We start from the raw sequence: 21876 nt of genomic DNA on the forward strand, positions 1-21876 counted from the left end.
ATAAGGATGTCTAATCTAGTATGAAATTTTGGGGTAAGTGCTAGACTATTTCTTGGTTATGTTTGTTTGTTTTGGACCTCAGGCTAAGTTAGTTATATTCTTCATTTCATTGCTTACTCTCATTATCACATTTATTACTCTTTATTTACTACTAACATTTCTCCTTCACACATGTTCTGTAATCCCACTCCCCTACCCACTTAGGCATCAACTTTTATATGTTTAATACATATTCTTCCAATCTACCATACATATGCTTACTTAAATATTGTGAAAAGCCTTGAAAAAATATAATATTGGGGGGAATAATTTTTTTTTAATTTTATATGTGTGATATTCTTCTATGATTTTTATTTTAGATATCCATCTTTTGTTAGTGATGAATGCTACAAACATTTTCTCCTACTCAGCCACCTCTCTCTTAATTCTGTTTATGACATTTTCTTCAGAATGGAAATCTTGAATTTAATGTAGTCAAATTCATTAATTTGTATCTTTATGATTGGTGCTTTTAAGGGTTTTGTTAATAATAACTTTACCAATCTCTTCTTCCATAACAGAGGTCTCCAGATCTATACTACCTGTTCTTTTATATGCCAAAGAAACTGACCTTGACTTTTTCTTTTTCACAGCAGGATCACAAAACTCCTGACAAGGCCTTCTGTGCCTTATTGATCCACAGACACCATAGGGACATCCTTAACAACCTGCAGACTCCACACTCTTTCAAAGGTCTACTAGGCAATTTCTCAAACTAGTGTCCTCCCCCATAAATGTCCTAGAGTTCACACAAAAGACATCAGTTTCCTGAGAGAGACCTTTACAATTTTCATTGACATCAGTCTTTTTAAGTTACTCCATCCTGCTAAATTAAAAACCATCTCCCTTTATGTGGTGCTGTGTATCTTTACAGAAACCTGCCCCTGCCTATGCTCTCCTTTCCTTTACAAGGTTCACTCACTAATTATTTTCCCTATAAGTAACACCCTCACCCACTAAGATAGGGAGAGTATCTTACATATACACATGGCTGACCACAGATGTCATCTCTGAAGCTCAGATAATGTTCATTCCCTCTAAACTGACCAAGTGAATGGGAAATAGACATCCAATTCCAAGATCTTTCTAATTGGAAATACATGATTTAACATATCATGATTCCCACAAATCTGTTTCATTCCCATTGCAGCAAATTAAGAATAGTAGCCTTTGCAATTGTATATAACCAGTTACTCAGTAGGACTCCAATATGATACAAGAGTACAAACAAAAAGGGGGATTAAGCCTAAAGAGATCCATGAGTTCACGTGGACTGACCATTTTAGGAAAGAAAGTATGAATAATCACCTTCAAAAGAACTTTATTTTTGTTGAACAATTTCATTTAAATGTTTCATTTTCATTTCATGAAATTTTCAATTAAAAAGTTCATTGCTATCTAAGACCAGTTTCTCTGTAAAAAGAGATTTGTTTTTTTTCAAAAGACACAATCTACTGGAAGAATATTATCACTTTAAAATCACAGTGGTTATCCAATTCTTCTCATATCGCTAAAAAACAAATCATTTCTTTGAATGTAACCCTAAGCAAACTTATAAATTTTGTCCAATCTTAGAAATTGCTGCCTTTTTTAGAGAGCTTATACAATAAATAAAATAACTACAAATTTTGGACCCACTTTACCAACAATGAGGGCAAGCTTGAATACACACACAAACACATATTCACCCATGTACCTGTCATTTAAAGAAGCTTTTCATGATTCTGGATATATTTTTGTATAACAGTTTTCTTCTTAAACTTAATACTTCCTCCATTTTGAGGACTTAAGAGTATCCCAAAGGATTCTCCATCTTATCATAGAAATTTAAGTTTCACAGAAGGGTCCCAAATACCTCAAAGATTAACAAGTACTCTTGAATTTAAAATATATAAATTTCCTTAAAAAGGATTGCTTTGGTTAACTGAATTATAGTCCCTGTCAATGGATTTCATTCAAATTACGTTTAAATGCCTATGCTTTAGACATAGCAAATTCACCATAAATTTGTCTGTCCTTAATTATACATCTGCCATATAGCAGGAACTCTACCAAGGAAAAGAAATAAACAAATTTAAGAAAAACTTTCTTTAGTCGAATCTATTTCAGATCCATATTGCATATTTTTGGTCATGATGACCAAATTTGATCGCAGATTATATGTACTGATGATATGAAATATCAGGTACCATGCAATGAATTTGCTCATACATTACTGACATAACAAGTTCAAAATGAGTTTTTTTGTCCTACATATATATGACCCTTAATATGTGCTGTAGCATCACAATAAAGTTTTGACCTCTTAGGTACTTTTAGGTCTAGGTTGCATGTTCCCTATAAACTGCAGTATCCGTAACCTCTGATGACCTCTTGCTCCCTACAGGTACACCAGATGGTTGACTGAGCTTTCTGTACCTTCTCGAATCAACAATAACATGGAGTAGGCTTCTATATCACCCAGCCTTTAAAACAATTTCAAAGGATTCCATGTAATTTCTCAAAGAAAATATACATAAGCTTTTATGTTCACAAGAAAGCAAAAACCTTTGAAAGTGTTTATTATATTTTGAATTGCACCTGTTCTTTGACATTTCAATATTAGAGTCCCTTGCTCCATGTTGTGCTATGCTGTCCTTTACAGAAAGCCTGTTCAATAAATGAGATTCATCTTTGGATGAACCACAAGAAATTTATTGCTCTTTGCTGTATACCTATTTTTATTTCATAATGCAATTTCTATTCCTCACAAATGTGTTAGTTAAATAGAAATTTTCAATATATAAAATGTCCAATACTTCTCTCAAATTAAAAAAAAAGTACCCCTGATGCCCACTCTTAACATTTAAAAACAGACCATTCCATTAAGTATACTAGTGCCATTCTGAAGTCTTAACAGTGTGTAGGAGAATTTATACATGGATTCTCAGAACTTTACAACAAACAACTCCTTAACAGGTATTTTCAACCAGGTAATACATAAACCACATATGCAATATGACAGCTGATTTATAAAATTTTACTTTTCATGTTATCAGGTCAGAATAGGTTCAGTTATGAGTAAAAGCAAACTCAAAGAATTTGGCTAACCAAAGAAGGATTTATTTTTATGACATGAAAAAAAGTCCAGTGGCAGGAAGTTCAGCGTTGTTAATGAGACTCACCAATGCCAATGGGAACTTGGAGTTTTTAAATTTTTATTTCTGCCAAGCTTAGAGTATAGAGACTTTCACACTTAAGTGTGTCCAGTAGTCATGTGATAGGTGCTAGCTTCAAAACCACAGTTAGACAGGCAGAACAGCCAAAGGTGAAATGATAAAGAGATTATTCCTAGAGATGCATTACCTTTTCAGGACGGATTCCCTCCCCAGGGATTTACACCTTTATCTATTTCATTGGTTAGAACTGTGTCACACAGTCACTATAGCTTTAAGGGAAGCTGGGAAATAAGGCATTTCAATTTGAGCACATTAACACAATGAATAAATTTCACAGATACCATGGGAAAGGCAACAACTTCATAAAAACTCTATATCAGATATTTTTAATCTTCAAAATGTTTCATATCCTTATGTTTATTGGGGGTAGTCATTGATCATATATTAATTATTTCAATGCCAGTATCAAGTACATCAGAAATGTAACTGGCAGTTTTGCAGTTCAATGAGTCGATATTCACAAGACTCTATTTCTTTCAACTTAACAGAGGCTACAATAATGACTTTCCTGTAATATGCTGACAAAACAAATTGTGATATAAGAATTTCTGGTCTTTTACATATTGGTCATTTGACAGGGCCTCCAATAGTTTTCACAGTTTCAAAGCATTTCAAATACATGTGGCTTGTCAATTTTGATGCTGAAATTGCCTGATCATTGACAGACTATCTCTGATAGAAAACAAATTGTGAGTCCCTTCGAACTTACCAATACAGTTACAAGAGAAAAAAAAAAAAAAAAAAAACCTCTATGTCATGTTGATTCTATACTTTTTCTAAGAACATCTTTGTGCTTCTAAAATAAGGTATCTGTATAAAATTATTTCTATTTAAGCCAAAACACAAAGACTTTGAGAGATGTATTATTATACTTTTCTGTTGTACCTGTCTTGAAGTTTCATTGCATAGCTAAAAAATTACTACTCAAAATCAGATGTAGTCTTGTGCAATGTTACAGACCCTTGTCCTATCTTGGGTTTTAATTTTACTTTGCAAAGAGAAAATCCAATAAATTCAACCCCTACAACTGAAAAATACATCATACTACTAGGTTGAACTGTTAGGACTTCCTCTTATGGTTAGGATGTATATAGAACAAAAACATTTTTGCTCCTGCAGTAAGACATGAAAAATCAGACAAAGTAAAAGTTACACTACAGGACTAATCAAGAGTAGTAAATGCAAAAAAAGTCTTGAGGTACTGAATACCAGAGGGAAACAAGCCCTTGATATGTAAGTAGAGAGCAATGGTAGCTCTATACCTGGGGCAGGCAGCTAGGCTGGATATGGTCAGACTTGCCATAGAGATGTTGCAGGAACTGAAGAAATCAAATAAACTTGGGCAATAGTGACCAGACTCATAAAGAAGAGCCTTTGATAATTATGGATATTCCACTCTGCATCAAATAGATCAGTTTAATTACAATGCTTTCAGGAGGGGAGAAAGTACACACTAGGAGTTGAAGCTCCATTTATTGTTATTGAGAATCTATAAATATTTGGGCTGAGATTAATTAGCTAAGATTTTGTTAAAAAGTAGTAGAGTCCAGATGGATTATCAAAACAATTTAATAAAACTTTTATTTCTTGAAAGGGAGAAATTGCACAAAGTTGCATATAAAAATAAGTTTATGGTACAGTTTTTCAATGATGATTGAGAATTAACTGACATAAAATGAAAAGCATACATCTTAAATGCACATTTAGAATAAATTTTGACATATAAAGAGTACTGAATTGTGCCCTCTCCATAAAATTCACATGTTGAGACCTTAATTTCCAATGTTACTATACTTGGAGATAGGACCTTTAAAGAAGTATTAAAGTTAAATGAGGTCATAATGGTGTCACTAATCCAATAGGACTAGCATCCTTATAAGAAGAGACACCATGAATGTGCATGCATGGAGAAAAGTCCATGTGAGGATACAGCCAGAAGGTGGCCATCCCAAGCTAAGGAGAAGTCAAAATTGCAGATACTGATTTTGAACGTGCAAATTTCAGAGCTGTGAGAAAATAAAGTTCTGTTATTTGTCAGCTAGCCTGTAGTATTTTCTTATGACATCCTTAGCAGACTAACAGATACATGACAGATAGATCAGCGAGATGATAGGTAGATAGATAGATAGGGATATATATACACATGCCAATTTCACTCATATATCACTATCTATCTAAACATCCATGCCAATGTCACTGAGGCTCTATTTGAGATACAAACCGTTTTTATCACTCTAGAGTATGCCTTTGGGTCTCTTTGAAGTCAACCCCTATCTGAGGCAAATGATTTTCTATGTTTTGTATTTTTTTGTAAACATAATAGATAAGTTTTTCTTGTTCTTACATTTCATACAGACACATAGAGTAAGTAATTTTGGGTCAGGCTTATTTTATTCATCATGTTTTTGAGATCCATCAATGTTACCATGCATAATAGGAGTTTATTCCTTTCTGAAATGCTGAATAATATTCCAAAGCTGGACGCATAACCGTCCCAGACTTCAGACAATACTGCAGAGCTACAGTAATCAAAACAACATGGTATTGGCACAAGAACAGACATATGAATCAATGGAACAGAATATAGAGCCCAGAAATAAACCCACACACTTACGGTCAATTAATCTTTGACAAAGGAGCAAGAATATACAATGGAGAAAAGAAAGTCTCCAGCAAGTGGTGTTGGGAAAGCTGGACAGCCACATGTACATCAATAGAGTTAGAATACTCCCTCACACTATACACAAAAACAAACTCAAAACAGCTTAAATACTTAAATGTAAGACATGGCATCATAAAACTCCTAGAAGAGAACATAGGCAAGACATTCTCTGACATAAATTGTAGCAATTTTTTCCTATGTCAGTCTCCCAAGTCAATAGAAGTAAATCCATTATATGGATATAACACAATTATTTAAATCATTCTCATGTTGAAAGGCATTTTTGTTGTTTCCAATTTCTGACTATTGTGAATAAATCTGCTATGAAAATCCTAATGTAATTTTTTTTTTTTTTTGGTTATGTATTTCCATTTCCCTTAGGCAAATACCTAGAGATGGAGTTACTGGCTCATTGAGCAGGTATATGTTTAACTTTTTAAAGAAATCCCTAATATCACTTTCAAAGTGGCTGTACCATTGTATACTACCACACCTAGGGACATCACAATCAAATTGCTGAAACCAAGAATAAAGGGAAAATACTCAAAGTAACTAAAGAATAAAAACAAAATATATCTTTTAGTATTTGCATTGTGAAAGTTTTTGCATTCTTTTAATTTCATTCTTTCTTTCTTTAAACATGTATACACAACACTTAACTGTTTTGAAAAAAACCAATCTTAAAATATCCGTATTTTACTCTAAATTTACAATTTTTACAATTTCAAACTTTACAGTTACAGTTTTTGCAATTAGTGGTATATTTCAAATTCTACCATTACAATTGTTGTTTTTATTATTTTGCTCTTTTTTTACTTGCTTTTTCCTAATACTTATGGAGTTGATCTTACCTTGAATTTCTGGAATTTGTATTATACACAAACATACACACTTACTTTTAAGGGTTACTCCTAGAATTTTTAACACAATAAGTCTAATGCTAATTAACATCCCCGCCTTCTCTGTGAACAAGATAAATATATCAGAACACTTTATCTGAATCACATCCTTATGTAATATTATTTCTAGTTCTTAAGTTTTTCCCTTTGAAGTCACCCCAAATTACTTAATATTAAAGTTTTGCTTTTTATCAGTCAATGCTTATTTAGACTTAGCCAACTTGTTTACCAATTACTTTGCTCAACATTATTTTTTGCACTCGATCCCTTCTCTTTTCTATATCCTTTGTATTACTGATCTACACCAACTACTATATCTTTCAGTAAGGGCCAATGAGTGATAAACCCTCCAATATTTGTTTGAAAATATTTTTATTTAGCTCTCACTATTGAATTACAGTTCAGCTGTGTGTAGAATTCCAGTTTGGTATTCATTTCATCTTTGCCTTTTGAGGATATTATCCCATGGCCCTTCAGGCCTTTATTGTTATTTCTGAAGATCAACTGTCGGTCAGAATATTATTCAATGGGAAATGGCTTCTCTTTATCTATGGCTGATCATTTGGTTTTCTATTTACCCAAAATGTTCTGCAATTTTAACAGCATCCATCTTGTATAGATTAATTTATATTTATCCTGCTTTCCATTCAATGTACATTTTAGTTTATCTTTGTTATCATTGGCTACTTAAACATTTTTTATAATATTTTTTCTGTAATTTTTATGACTTTGTAGTGGTAAGGAGTCCATGTTAGCTCAGAATACCATGTGGTAACCAAAAGCCAATTATTTATTTCTTCATTCAGGTTTATTTTTTATATTGATTTTAAATTATCAACAGTGCATGTTCAATAAACTAGTATTCCTATGGTTTGTACTTTAAAATAAATTGCTACATGCCTCCTTATGAAAAGATAATTAATTGTAACAATGCATGTGAAAGTGCTTTGCAAACTACAGAGTGCTCTACAAACATTATAGACATTTTTATGGACACTGTTTTAGAGCTAGTCATTTCAAACCTCTAGAAAAATTACATGTTTGTTTTCCTTGATTATGACTTTAATTGATTGCTGAATTACTAAAATATTTGTAATGATTTGTAAAGTTTTCCCTATCTAATTGAGAACAACATTTATAAACACTCAAAATAATTAGGCTTACTGGATATGAATTGAGCTAAGAAGAATTCATAAATTTCTGTCCATCTAGAAAACTAGATGTGCTGGCTTTGACTAACCTTCTAAACTTAGGCAAAAATTTTATGTGAATTATAAATACCTTTTAATTGTGCTATTTTTAGCCAGTAACTACAGGTAGCTATTTAAATTTGAGTTAAAATTAATATTAAAAAAGCACTTTGTAAATCGCACAAGATATATGTTAAATACTTAAAATTGACATGTTGCTAGTCACTATTATTATTGGACAGTGCAAATATAGAACATTTCCAACATTGCAGAAAATTCTATTGGACAGCACTGATCTAAAAGATACATAGCTTTATTATTTTTATGCAAGTTAGAAATAAGTTAATTTACCCACAGCCATTTATTTCAATGAGCAATATTTGGTTCTGAAATTCTTTAAAATAGGGCAATGTTTAACAATGTTAAAATTGGCTGGTGTTCTAGTTACTGTGGCTGTGTAACAAAGAACCCCAAAAACTCAGTGACTTAAAACAATAACAATATTTACTTTGTTCAAACATTTGCAGCATGTGCAGCACTTGACTGAGATTAGCTTGTCTCTGCTCTACACTGCATAAGGTGGGATGATTTAGAGGCTGGGATAGGGAGCTGGAATCATCTGAAAGCTTGCTCATTTATATGGCTGTTAGTTGTAGCGGGCTGCTGATTGAGACCTATACTTACACACATCCATTCCATATGGCCTGGGCTTCCTTACTACAAGGTGAGTGGGTGCCAAATGTGATTATCCCAATAGAAACAGAAAGCTAGTCAGAGGCCATAGTGCATTTTATAATAGCTTTGGGAGTCAGGCAGTATGACTTCTACCACATTTTATTTGTTGAGGCAGTAGCAAAGTCCTGCCCAGTTTAAAGAGGAGAGGAAATAGATTCCACCTCCTGATGGAGAGTGGTAAGATTCTAGAGTTGCATGAGGGATCAGATCTCTAATCTGATTCCTGTGGCAGTTTTTGGAAAACACAATCTGCCACAGTCGTTTTCCACATTTTAAGTCCAATCTGCAGAAATAAATATATTTCCTTTCTATTCAAAAGTGATGTTACATTAATTTTAAATACATCTGAGGAGTGGGACTAGGAATTGAGATGAGAAGAAAACAGACTTATCTTTTTGATATCACGTGTTTTTGTACTTTTGCAATTTTTAACATAATCTTGTATCATATTTTAAGGAAAATTGTGCCAATTACAATATTGACATCTCTAAGTACAACTATTACTGGAAATAAATGCATACATGAATGTCAAATAATCTGCTTCTTTTATAAATGGATGGAATCAAGTCTGCTTCTCCACTTTAACAAATGAGAAAATAGTTGCCCATTAATAGTAGTCATTTGGTGCATTATCAGATATTCTCTACATTTCGGGATCATTGCTGAAGTTCTTGCTCAGTTGTCTACCACAGAGAACTGCTGTGCTCCCAGATATATTACCTACATTGTTGCCGTCAGGCTACAATGTCATTTACAGAACTGCAGTAGAGAACCATAGGGAATAACATTAGAACTTCAACTGGATTTGTTGACCTTGTGAAAACATGTGATATCATCAGTTGGGCTGCTGCATGAAGCAATTAAGGAAGTTTACTTGTCTTGTAGAATTCACTAGAATCTTCCAGCGCCTCCTTGACTTCAGATCACTGTCAAATTGATATTTTTTTCCCTGACACTATCTTCATTTCCAAGATACGTGCAAGTTTGTCTGATTTTAATCAGCATGGTAATATGACAAATGTATTTATTATGTCCAGGAATCTTCTAGGAGGTTAGTGTAAAGTATTTCATTTTATCTTTCTTCTTTTCATTAAGAAATAAAAACACTTTGTTTTTGTTAAATACAGGACAGAAATAGACTCACAGACAGAAAATACAGACTTGTGGTTGCCAGGGGGGTGGAGGGTGAGAAGGGATAGACTGGGATTTCAAAATTGTAGAATAGATAAACAAGATTACACTGTATAGAACAGGGAAATATACACAAAATGTTATGATAACTCACAGAGAAAAAAATGTGACAATGAGTGTGTATATGTCCATGAATGACTGAAAAATTGTGCTGAACACTGGAATTTGACACAACATTGTAAAATGATTATAAATCAATAAAAAATGTTAAAAAAAAGAAAAAGAAATAAGAACAATTAAAAAAGGGATAAAGTGTGCTTGGGAGCAGCAAGATAGAAAGAAGACATGGATGGAGAGTACCAGAAATGAAAGAGGCCTTATAAGTGTGATTAATGAGGTGTGTGGGGTTAGTAATAGAAGAAAACACTTCAATTTCACTGTTGCAAAAGCAATCCCACTTACTCTGTACTATAATAATATTTCTCATGATACTGAATTTTTTCCCCTGTATAACAATTGCATTTACTCATCTTGGGTTATACATCCATGTGACTTAAGGTTGGAGACCTCAACTGGTGAGAACTCCCTCCTTTGTGCTGGAAGGAACTCTTCAGAGTGCTCCTGTGAGGAACACATGCCAGCAGCATGCATTTCTCAACAGCGTAAGCAATTTCTAAAGAAAGTGTTTGACAATACCACAGGGAGATGTTGGAAAAGAACTTAATGCAATTCTATGCCAAGCTGAGTTAATTCAGCGCTGAGAAAGTACATAATTAGGTAATAATGACCAACAATTGGGCGATTATTGTCAGTATACATCGTTTAAAATTGAGAGAAACTGAAGTTTTAGAAATATCAGCTTACAGTTATTTAGAATGGAAATATTTAATGGCAAAATTTTTACTATTTTTCCTAATATATAGCTGTTATTTTGTGATATCCAAGCAATTCAGACAGAGACAACATAATTTCTGAAGTGATTTTGAAAATACAATTTTTAATTACAGAATGATACAAAATAAGAATAGTTTTCTTTTTGCTTCTCAAACTACTTGAAAAACTCTTTGTAGAAGTAAGTACATATATATCAAGGCCCACTGAATTTAATGAAGTAAAAGCCATTCCAGTGGGTTCTTTTGTGGTTTAGTGAAATAAAACAATATGATTTGAATACACTCTACTTATTTAAATAGCCAATATGTTAAAAGATTATTTTCTGATATTTTCTGGAAGGAATTTTATTTCAGGGTGAATATTAAATTTCATGTATGATTCACTTTTCAAGATCCAAAAGTTTTATTAAATGACCAGATAGAACAACATCAGGGAATTTTAAAACACTTAACAAATGCAATACATTTAAACCTTTCCTATAGAAATATTTTTTGAAGTCCAAATATGAAATTAAGAAAATGAACAACAATATTGTAAAATGCACTACATTAAAACTACATTTAGATATTAGCTTATAACTAAAATAGAGATTATGGATTGTGAAAACATGCAATAAATACTGTCTTAGACCAGTGATTAATGAAATGGTATACAATACTAAATATGATACAAAATAAATAAATGAAGGTGAATAAAAAATAAAGGCAAACTTATGAGATGAGGATAGGTAGAAAATTAATATGTGATATCCATGTAATAATATTCTACAAAATTATTAAAATGGGCCACAAATTCACCTCTGAGTGTCCTAATTATCAATATTAATCTTTTTATCCATTATTTCTCTTTCTGGAACTAGTGAAGAACACATTTAAATGGTATAGGCACTCATAAACTCTGGATCTTTATATCTTCTAGTCGTTGAGGATTGAAGTTCAAAAGAAACAAAGTAAAGGTTAGTCAGCTTTTCAAAAAAATTGGTTTCAATGAATTTCTATTGATCACCTAGAAATGAACCACTGTGCCTAGCCACATGAGGGATATTTTTAGAAATGTGAATTTCTCATCATTCCTGAAAGAAATTAGTTTTACCCATGCAAAACAAGTGTGTTTGAGGCACTGACTACATACCAAACACTATGCTATGATGTGGGAATATAAGTTAGACATAACTTTATCCCTTCCTTAGAGTTATTTCTAGTTCAGTGGAGGGGACAGACACCTAATATACATTAGGTTAACATTTTCATAGAAGTGTGATAAACAGGAAGAGAATAAAAACAAAGAAACCATGCTGTCTTAAAAGTTAGAATTTAGTATGTTTTCTCTTGAACTGCAATAATACTTTAACTAGAGTAACTGATTCTGTGTTAAGTAAAGCATTAAAGTTAAAAATAATTGAGACTTTTGCACAGTAAATATTACCCGAGTCCAAGCTTGTACTGCTCACTGCACAATAGGCCAACACATTGGATAGACAAGGTGTTGGGGCAGGGAATAGTGACTTTATTCAGTTAGCCAATAGACCAAGAAGATGGTGAACTAGTGTCCCAGAGAACCATCTTTCCTGGGTTTGGATGCTAGTTTTTTTACAGAACAAAGAGGGGGAAGTGAGGAGGTTAAGTGAAAAAGGCCATAAGTTCTTGCAAATATTTCCTGGTTCCGGCCAGAGTCAAGAGAAGATGTGTTAATTTCCTCTTTCCTGCAGCCATTTACAGGTGGGCCTGGTCAAGATATTTCCTGTGAGCTTAATCAAAGGTATTTTAGCTTAACACTCAGACATAGGAGACAGGGTTCCTCGAGATGGGCCATTAGGTATACCTTAAGCTATAGGCAACAACCCTTTAGTAATTAAATTATAGCAATAGAATACAAAGGTTAAAGTAAAAGAAACAGATCCATTATGGAGTCAGATTTGTTTTTCCCTATTACATAAATATAGTAACAAAGTAAGAACAGTGCAGTTGATAATAGATGTAGTTATAGATATAGACAGCACTCTCAGTACTTTGAAACCTCTGAGAGACAGAAAGAGATGGTGTTGTCTATTCAATCATTGTAATCTCTATGAATTTCACTTGTGATTTGAATATTGTTTGTGTATATATGTGGTATTCTCTGTCGAATTCTTAAAATAGCTTTCACCTCATCCTACCTTTCCCTATTATGCACTGAATTTAGAATCACTGAGTCTTTTTCTTGCTTCTAAAACATCCCTATGCCAAAAACTCCTGCAAAAAGAAACCACCACTGCTGAATGTGCTGGCCCAGATGGCTATTTGTACGAGATGCCCTCAATCTGGGTGAGTAGACAAGAGCATCTGTTTTAAGGGGCTAGCAAATCTTAGACTTACTCATTAAAAAAATAGGTAATGTGAGTTAATCAAATATCCATCTTGGAAACTGCAGAATTGGGAAACAGAGACTGTTGACATTTCTGGGGAATTTGAAGAACACAGGCTTTGGAATAGAATCAGGAGATCAGAACTAGAGTCGTAGGTCACAATAGTAGAAAAACAGTATTCATGAGTGAGCAGAGAACATGTATTGGCACAGAAAAAGAAGGGCAACTCAAACAGATATACAAATAGAATCAGAGATGACTATGGATAGAAATAAAGAAACTGTTTACTGACCTTGGTTTCTAATTTCTTTCCCATTACTTAATATCTTGCAGTATATCAGTTCTTTTTTCCAGATTCCTGAGGCTCTCACTATATTCTTACAATAATTCCTTTTATTTATTGAGCTAACTTGAATGAATCTATTCTCCTAACTATCAAAAGAACTAATGAAAATAAGTTGTTACTAATATAATCACAATTTTAGGGACAAGAAGAACAAGAAAGATATCAAAACAATGAAACAGTTTTCAGTAAGAAAGCTGAAAATTTAAAGATGGTGAGGTTATTTTTATATGCAATCAAAGAGCAAAAGAATATTTCTATAACATCTTCCAAACAAATAAATGGCCACTACTCAAATTTTGATTAACATCTATTCTCCATATGGATTACCGATACTATATAAACTACATAAATTTAATTTTTTCTGATAATAAGTTTCAGAAGAAGTTGTATAATTTACTATGCAAGCCTTATTTTAGTATACATTTTACTATCTGCAAGGAATAACTAAAGAGTTATTCAGTTCAATCCAGAGAAAATATTGGCCTAAATAAATCTTGAGATTGTGTTATCTGTTGGATAAATACAATGTGAATATGGCATGGTGTGTTAAATAAGGTACACTTGCTGCTATAATTGATAAACCTCCAAAATATCCATGTCTTAAAAAAAATCAAAGCTTATTTTTGACTCACATAAAAGTTCAATATGAGTGTTCTTTGTCAGTCTGCCTTTGATCAGTAAGGCTTATTGCAGACCCAAGCAAGGAGGATGGAGTGGCTTATGCCCAAGAAAACCCCAAACTCCCTGAAGGGTTTCAGCAAAGCATATTTAAGGGCCAGGTAAGGGAGTGGGGGTTGCAGGGTACCTGATCAGGTTGTACGCAATTCTTTGATTGGTTGAGGTCAAGGTAACAAGGCAGTCAACGCTATCAACCCCTAGGAGCCAGACAGTCTGAAGGCCATGTGCTCTCAATAATCAAGTAGTTAATTTCTTCCTTTGGGTTGTGATGTTTAGCATCTGAGAAACTCAGGAAATATAAATGAGATACTATTATCTGGGTACTTCAGAGAGGAGCTGCAGCAGAGTTGATGGGGGAAGGATCTGACCCTGGAAGGCCCCCAGAGTCCTGCTCAGTTACACTAGAAAAGTTATTTTCATTCCACCCAGCCAAAAGGGAAATGATCTGGAGATTTCACAAACATGAGGATTTACTAGGCAAGACCTGGAATTGGCACGCATTTCTTCTCATATTCCATTGTCCAGAGCTCAATCACACGGTCATACTTAACTTCAAGAGAGATTGGAAAATGCAGTCGAACTTTGTGCCAGGAAAGAGAGCAAACAGCTTAGATGAACATTTGGCAGTCTGAATCACATATAGTAATACAAAATGTATATTCAAGCTAATCCACTTACAACAGAATTATCTTATGTGAATTGTCATAAAAATTTCTTTTTCCAAGATAATTTTTAAAAACTGTTTAGCATATGTGAAAGAGTTTACATCTATTCTTTAGCTAGTTTGTGTTCTAAGCTTCAAATAATGCTTATTGCTTCTCCTATATGTTAAGCAAAGACAGCAATATAAAGATCTAGATTATATAATTGACCTAAAAAAATCAAAATTCCTTCTCTGAAATCATTACTTCTTATCCCTAGGACAAGCCAAATACTTTAATGATGTTGTTTTTCTGATGTTTAATTAGTAAATTTGGCAAAACTATATGGGAAGAGAAAAAATAAAAGTATTGACTAATATGAATTTAGTAGATGATGAATTTTGAAAATTCATCCAATTACCTTAGTATGCAACAAATGATGATTTAGAAGTAGGTAAGGAGATCCGTGAATTTTTGTTTTTGTTTCAAATGTAAATAGATTGGATTATTTTTTCTTAACTTATTTGAATTGGAAGAAAAATATTTAGTAAAAAACTTATTTAAAGAGGAAGACCATTTGGACCTAAATCCAATGTTCCCAGATTAACCATCCAGGGAAATTTTAATTTAGTTTATCTCATCTTCTAATGTATTATTTTAGTAGGTGACATTTGTTGAGTACCTACATATATAAACTCACTGTCAAAAATCATATGAGCTAAGTTTTACTATTGTCACTATTTTACAGATGAGGAAATGTTGTCTATCATGCCATATCAGTTTCCTAGGACTGACATAATAAAACACCAAAAACTAGATGACTTAGAAATTTATCATGTCACAGTTCTGGAGGCAAGAAATCTGAAGTTGAAATGTCAGAAGAGCCATGCTCTCTCTGTGGACACTAGAGGAGAATCTTTCCTTACTTCTACTCTCTGGTGTTTCCAGCAGTCCTTGGCATTCCTTGACTCATAGATGCATTCACACCAGTCACATGGTTGTTTTCTCTGTGTATTTTTTCACATTGTCTTCCCTGTGTGTGTATCTGTCTCTGTGCCCATATTTTCCTCATTCATAAGGATAACTTTTTGGATTAAGTCCCACCTTAATGACCTCATTTGAACTTTGTTACCTCTGCAAAGACTGTTTCCAAATAAAGTCACATTCTGAGGTACTGAAAGTTACTTCAGCATATTTGTCTGAGGTGGAGGATGGGGATGGGGATAGGAACAAGACTATAAGGTTCTTGCAGGCAAGAATTCTTATTCATAATGGTTTTTCCTATAGTACATTGCATATAGTCAACATTTAGCATTTAAGGAAATGATTTCTTATCACGGTTAGCAATAAGAGTAAGACATTTAGGTTTTATTTCAATCCAAGTCATTTTCTGTAAGATGTAATAATTTATGGCATTTAAATTAATATTTTATGCTCATCTTTATTATACACAAGAACAGAATGTGAAGTTTATAAAACTTCCTTTATTTAATTTTTGTCTTTTTTTCCTCTGAATTACATGGTGAGTGAACACATACAATGTTTTTATTTATTAAGACATTCTTTTGGTGTTTTGTTACCTTGGCAACTTTGCTCTGGCAATGACTTTCTATTCAGGCACTTGATAAATTAGTGATGGGAGTGGAGGTGAGTATGCTATTTTAGGACATCTGTGACTCATATCATGAATCACGTTCTGGCATGCTCTAATGAGAGATCAATAATGATTTCACAGAGAGACCCTATAGTGTTTTATAAATGATAACAGGTTAGTATAAAGTGCAAGAGACAAAGTACTAATCATATGTCTAGCTGAAGAAATTTGGTTTTGCTTTTTCTCCTGAATCACACCTTGAACATGACAAATGTGGGAACACAGAAATAAATACAAATACCAGAGTTTGTTGGTTGGTCAGGCTGCCTCTTAAAAATGGATTTATTTATTTTCTATTGCAAAATACTAACTATTGTCATTATCCTATCTCACATTAATTTATCTTTTAAACATAACTTTGTCCAAATACTTATGAATCATAAAAATTTGTCAATATGTTTAATGAAGATGATTATTGATTATATATTCCAAATTAAATTACAGTTTCTGAGGCACTTAACAGTTGTCTTTATATGAGGCCAATGCTTATAAACATATAGTCTAATGTGATGAATATGTCCAAACTCAAGCCTTTTTGATAAGGTGAGAAAGAAGATGAGGTTGGAAAACATGTCCAAGGTCATGTCATGGTAAACAATTTGGACTTTGTAAGAAGTAGGGAGCTATGAAATATTTTGAGTAAGAATGATATATGATGAGGCCTGTGTTTAAGGAAAAGTAATTTGATGGCAGTGAGAAAGATGTATTAAAATAAAGAGAAACCCAGAAGCTGGAAGTTTATCTCTACTCTAATACTGAGATTAGTTTCTGATATTTTGTAATGTGAGCAGTCATTCTCGTGAAGATATATAGCAGTTGGGAATTTTTATATCTTTAATTTTAGAGAGTAGCCAAAGCTGGAGACAGATTTGAGAGTTATGCACTTACATAAGTGCAACCTATAAGTTGGAGCTGTAGATGGTATAGGATGGTTGAGAGTGTAGACTAGAAATAAATTTTAGTTCTGTGTAACGCATTCGCAGATCTACTTTGTGCTAAGAACTATGCTAAGCTCTGAGGGCAAAAGTATAAAGAAAAGCTCTTAGACCTTATGGACTTCAAAGTCTATGAAAAATAGCAAAGACATGCAAATAATCATGAAGACATCAATATTCTATAAATTAAAATAATAATAAATCCTGGGAGATGTTAATAGGTGTTTTGATGATCTATTGTCAAATAATTTTGGGAAACATCACCTACTAAATATTGCCTTAGTAAATCAAAAAGGTAAAAAATAATAATAATAAGCCTCTTACAGATGTTGGGTGCTAGATATTGTATTAAGTAAAGTATGTGAAATATCTCTTTAATCCCCATAGCAATCCTATATTTATGCACATTTTTTGGATTGGAAAACTGAAACTTACAGTGTTTAACTAAACTATCCAAAGTTATACAGCTATATGGATAATTATTTTGTTTTACTCTGGAATAAATACTTCCATTTACATATACTATGTTTTATTGAAACAAGTTTTCAGCTGAATAATATATTACAATGCATAGGATAACATACTAATATCAGTATTTTAACCCAGAAAGTCTGACCATAGAGTTGGGGCTATTAACCATTGTATCACACATTAGGATGGTAAAGGTACTGAGAAACCTTAAGATTAAGGAAGTAACCCATTCAACTATCTTTAAAGGTGTACCAAACCTGGTAGTAGAAGGAAAAGCTTTTAAAATTTTTATATCCCTCAATTCAACTATTATCATCTAAGCACTCAGTTCTAGTTAAGGAAAAGAGTCATTTAAAGAAAGTCAAACATAAACACATGTATACACATACAAATCCATTTGGTCAGTGTTTTGATATCTCTACTAAGTGTGGACAATTGTACAAATCTTCTACCCTAGACTTAAAAGTGTTATTCATGGGTGAAAAATCATGGATATTTATAGAGTGAGTCCTATGTTATTGAACTAACTGCTCTCTGAAAACTTAATTTTGAAATGTAAATGTAAATGTAAATTCAGTGTAAAAACAAGCAAGTGAAAAGAAAGAATACTTTATTCTTGTGATTCTATTATACTATTCATAAAAACTGACATAGTACATTACCAATATCTGGTCATCCAAATACAAATGTACATAAACAATCTTGTTTTAAATTCCTAGCTAGTATCATTTATAATGTCACTGCCTTCAGTTTATTTCAACCTTATGGGACTCAAGAATTTCCAGAATTGAAACCTAAGTTTTGTTATTTACATACTCATAAATGCAAAGCTAGAGTAATTGGAAGGATTTTCATAGAGAATACATCACAATTATTGACACAACTGTTTGTTTTAATCATAAAATCTTTCAGTAAGTTTACTGAAGTATTCCTATAAAAGAAACATCATTTCATCATTTATTTATAAAAATATAGCCTTGCCAATATAAGTCTGTGAAAAATAAATACTGGTATTAAATTAGTGTATTTATTCATCTGTTATAAATATTATTTTATTCTGCCTTTTACATCTTTCTTACTAGCTCATATACCACCTATATTTATAAGGCCTAAAGTCTACACTCTGTTCTGCTACTTACTAGCCAAATGGCTATAAATAGTCATTTATGGTCTATGAAGTTCAGTTTACTCATTCTAAAGTGGTGATAATCATTTTAATTGTATACATAAAATTATAGCAAGGATCAAATGGATAAATTATAAAAAATTATACAAATGTATTAAAATATATTTTTTATTATTTTAATCTCTATGATCCTTTACAGTATTTTGCATATAGTAGGTATTCAATTAGAGCTTACTGACGAGTAGATTTAATATAAACTATTAAGTAAAATTAATTACCTTTGAAAGTTTCTGCTTCTTGCTGGGATAAGCACTTCAATTGAACTATAGTATGTTTTGATGGAATGAGCAAGAAATTTGCACTTTGAAATCAGTCTCATTTTTCAGTTCTGTCACTAACATTTGTGTTCTTAGACAAATCTTTTCTCATTTATGGGGCTTAATTTCTTTATCTGATTTTCCAATAGTTCAATGATAGACTTTTTTAAAGTTCATAGTTGAATAATATATTAAAAAACACATAGTAATATACCAATACCACAACTAAATCCATCCCAACCCATTTTCTATTTATAAGGCCCTGTTTTGTATCCAGCTAAAAGAATGTTCGCATACATTTCTGATATAATAATCAGTAATCTGATATTATATGTGTGCTATAAATAACAAAGTGTTTATTTAAAACTTCCAAATAGGGTCAGAAATAAATAGGACTGTAGTTGTTTTCACCTCCCAGATATAACTAGAACCCTATCAAAGATCTACCAAAGAAAGCCCATCATTAGTGAGTATAGTTATTTAGCATATCCAGATATGTAATGTAGAAATTATAATATGGAACAATTTTGTTTTTATTAGTTAAAGCAGTTTAAAAAAAGAAAATCAAGCTCCTAGATACAGAGAAAAGATTGGTTTTTGCCAAAGTTGGGGGGGTTGGTGTTGGTTAGAGATGGGAAAAATTAGTGCAGAAGGTCAAAAAGAACAAACCTCAATTTATAAAATAGATGAGTCATGATGATGTAATGTACAGCATGGTGACTATAATTAACAATACTGTATTGCAGATTTGAAAGTTGCTAAGGAAGTAGGTCTTAAAAGTACTCATCATAAGAAAAAAATTATAAATATGTATGGTGACAGATGTTATGTAGACTTATTGTGGCAGTCATTTCACAATGTACACAAATACGGAATCATCATGTTGTACATCTGAAACTAATATAATATGTCAGTTATACCTCAATAAAAAAAACAAACAAAACAAACAAAAAGGGATAAAATCTAAAGGGAGACAAAAGACATAAATTAGTTGACTTAACTCTAACAAAGATAAGATTAGCAAGTATAAGATAATTTTACATCCATAGTATGTATTTGCTGAAGGGATGACAAGAAATGAATGCTTTGAATGATCTGAATGAATCAGAAAAGACTTCCAGGAAGAGAGAAGTTTTGACTGTGGTCTAAAAGGTAAATAAAAACAATAATAATGGGTAGAGTGTGGTGGGGACTGGTAAAGAGAGCATCCTGAGAGGAATTAGGAAACTCTACTGGGAAATACAAGTAAAGAAGTAACAAAAAAAAAAAAAAGAATTTCACAAGAAAAGCATGTGAGCATGGTAAAGGGAAGATGGAATACAAACAGGGGACAGGCATTAAAGTCAGAGCTCAGATATTTGTAGTCATTTTATACCCTTAAACAGAGTGTTGATATGATGAAAAAGGTGTTTGAGGAAGATTATTCTGTCAGTTCTATTGATTAGCAAGTAAAGAGATAAGATCAAAGCAGGTGCTCAGGCTATGAAAGTGCCTCAGTAATCCAGACATAACTTTACTAAAGACTAGGGGATGCTCAATGGGTGTGGAAATGGAGAGACCTGGGAATAAATTTGAGAGATTTGATAGGTAAAGAATTGGCAGACTTCAACAGTGGATTGTGAGTGTGCATCTGTGTGTATATAGGTAAGGAGATGAGAATAGCATTCAGTATTTTAGCTAGGATTGAAGGTGTTCCAGAAAGACTACAGGAATATTAAATTCAAAGCTAGTAAAATAAAGCCTAGAAGCCTACCATTCAATGTCCTTGAGACAAAGAAATCACCAATAACCACATCCGATCAATCTGTCTCACTATAAAGGATGTTTGAAAGTTCAAAACTATTTATTTTTCTTTTTCATTGATACTCAATTTTGTCCTTTTATATTATACCAATCTAACTTGGTGGCACTTAAATTCACAACTAGACCTTGAAAGTGAGAAAACATGTTATTTTATCTGAAAACATCAGGGATTTATTCACATGAGAAAAAAGCTTATGTGACGTCAATGTCTATATCCTGTTATTAATCTATGGAGTTATTAAGTTAGCTTGTGTTCAAAGATCTCAAGGGACATATTGATATCAGTGGCAACTGCCTTATTGAGATCTATATTGAATCTGTTGAGTTTTAAATACTCATGTGTTTTGCAATCTCTTCAGTTCATTCCACCTAGAGAAGAAATCTTAGTAACTTTACTTGAACTGTTTTTCTCCACTCTGTATTTATTTTCTACTGAAAGAAAACAAAAGACAGGCAAGAGATTTGTTATGTAGGGATTAAGCATCTTAATAGCCAAATTAGTCATCATCAGATTATTTAGTACATTTCTCCAAAGGTGTTATGTTGTGGTCAGTAGAAGGCTTAACTATAGTGAAGCTGCAACAGATTTTCTGAGTGCGAAAATTGCAAACTTCCAGCCGATACCTGCTAACTATTCCAGCACTGAAAAGAGTTTAAAATTAATCTGAATGAATAACTTGTTTCTGAGTGAAATAAATAAATGTCTTCTGGAAAGAGACTACATACCTATCTTCAGCACAAATTTCCTGATATAGATATGGAAATGAATGCTGAGTATGGAGTTAGAAACACT

Source organism: Camelus bactrianus, chromosome X (genome assembly GCF_048773025.1).
Source record: "Camelus bactrianus isolate YW-2024 breed Bactrian camel chromosome X, ASM4877302v1, whole genome shotgun sequence".
Classification (NCBI taxonomy): Eukaryota; Metazoa; Chordata; class Mammalia; order Artiodactyla; family Camelidae; genus Camelus; species Camelus bactrianus.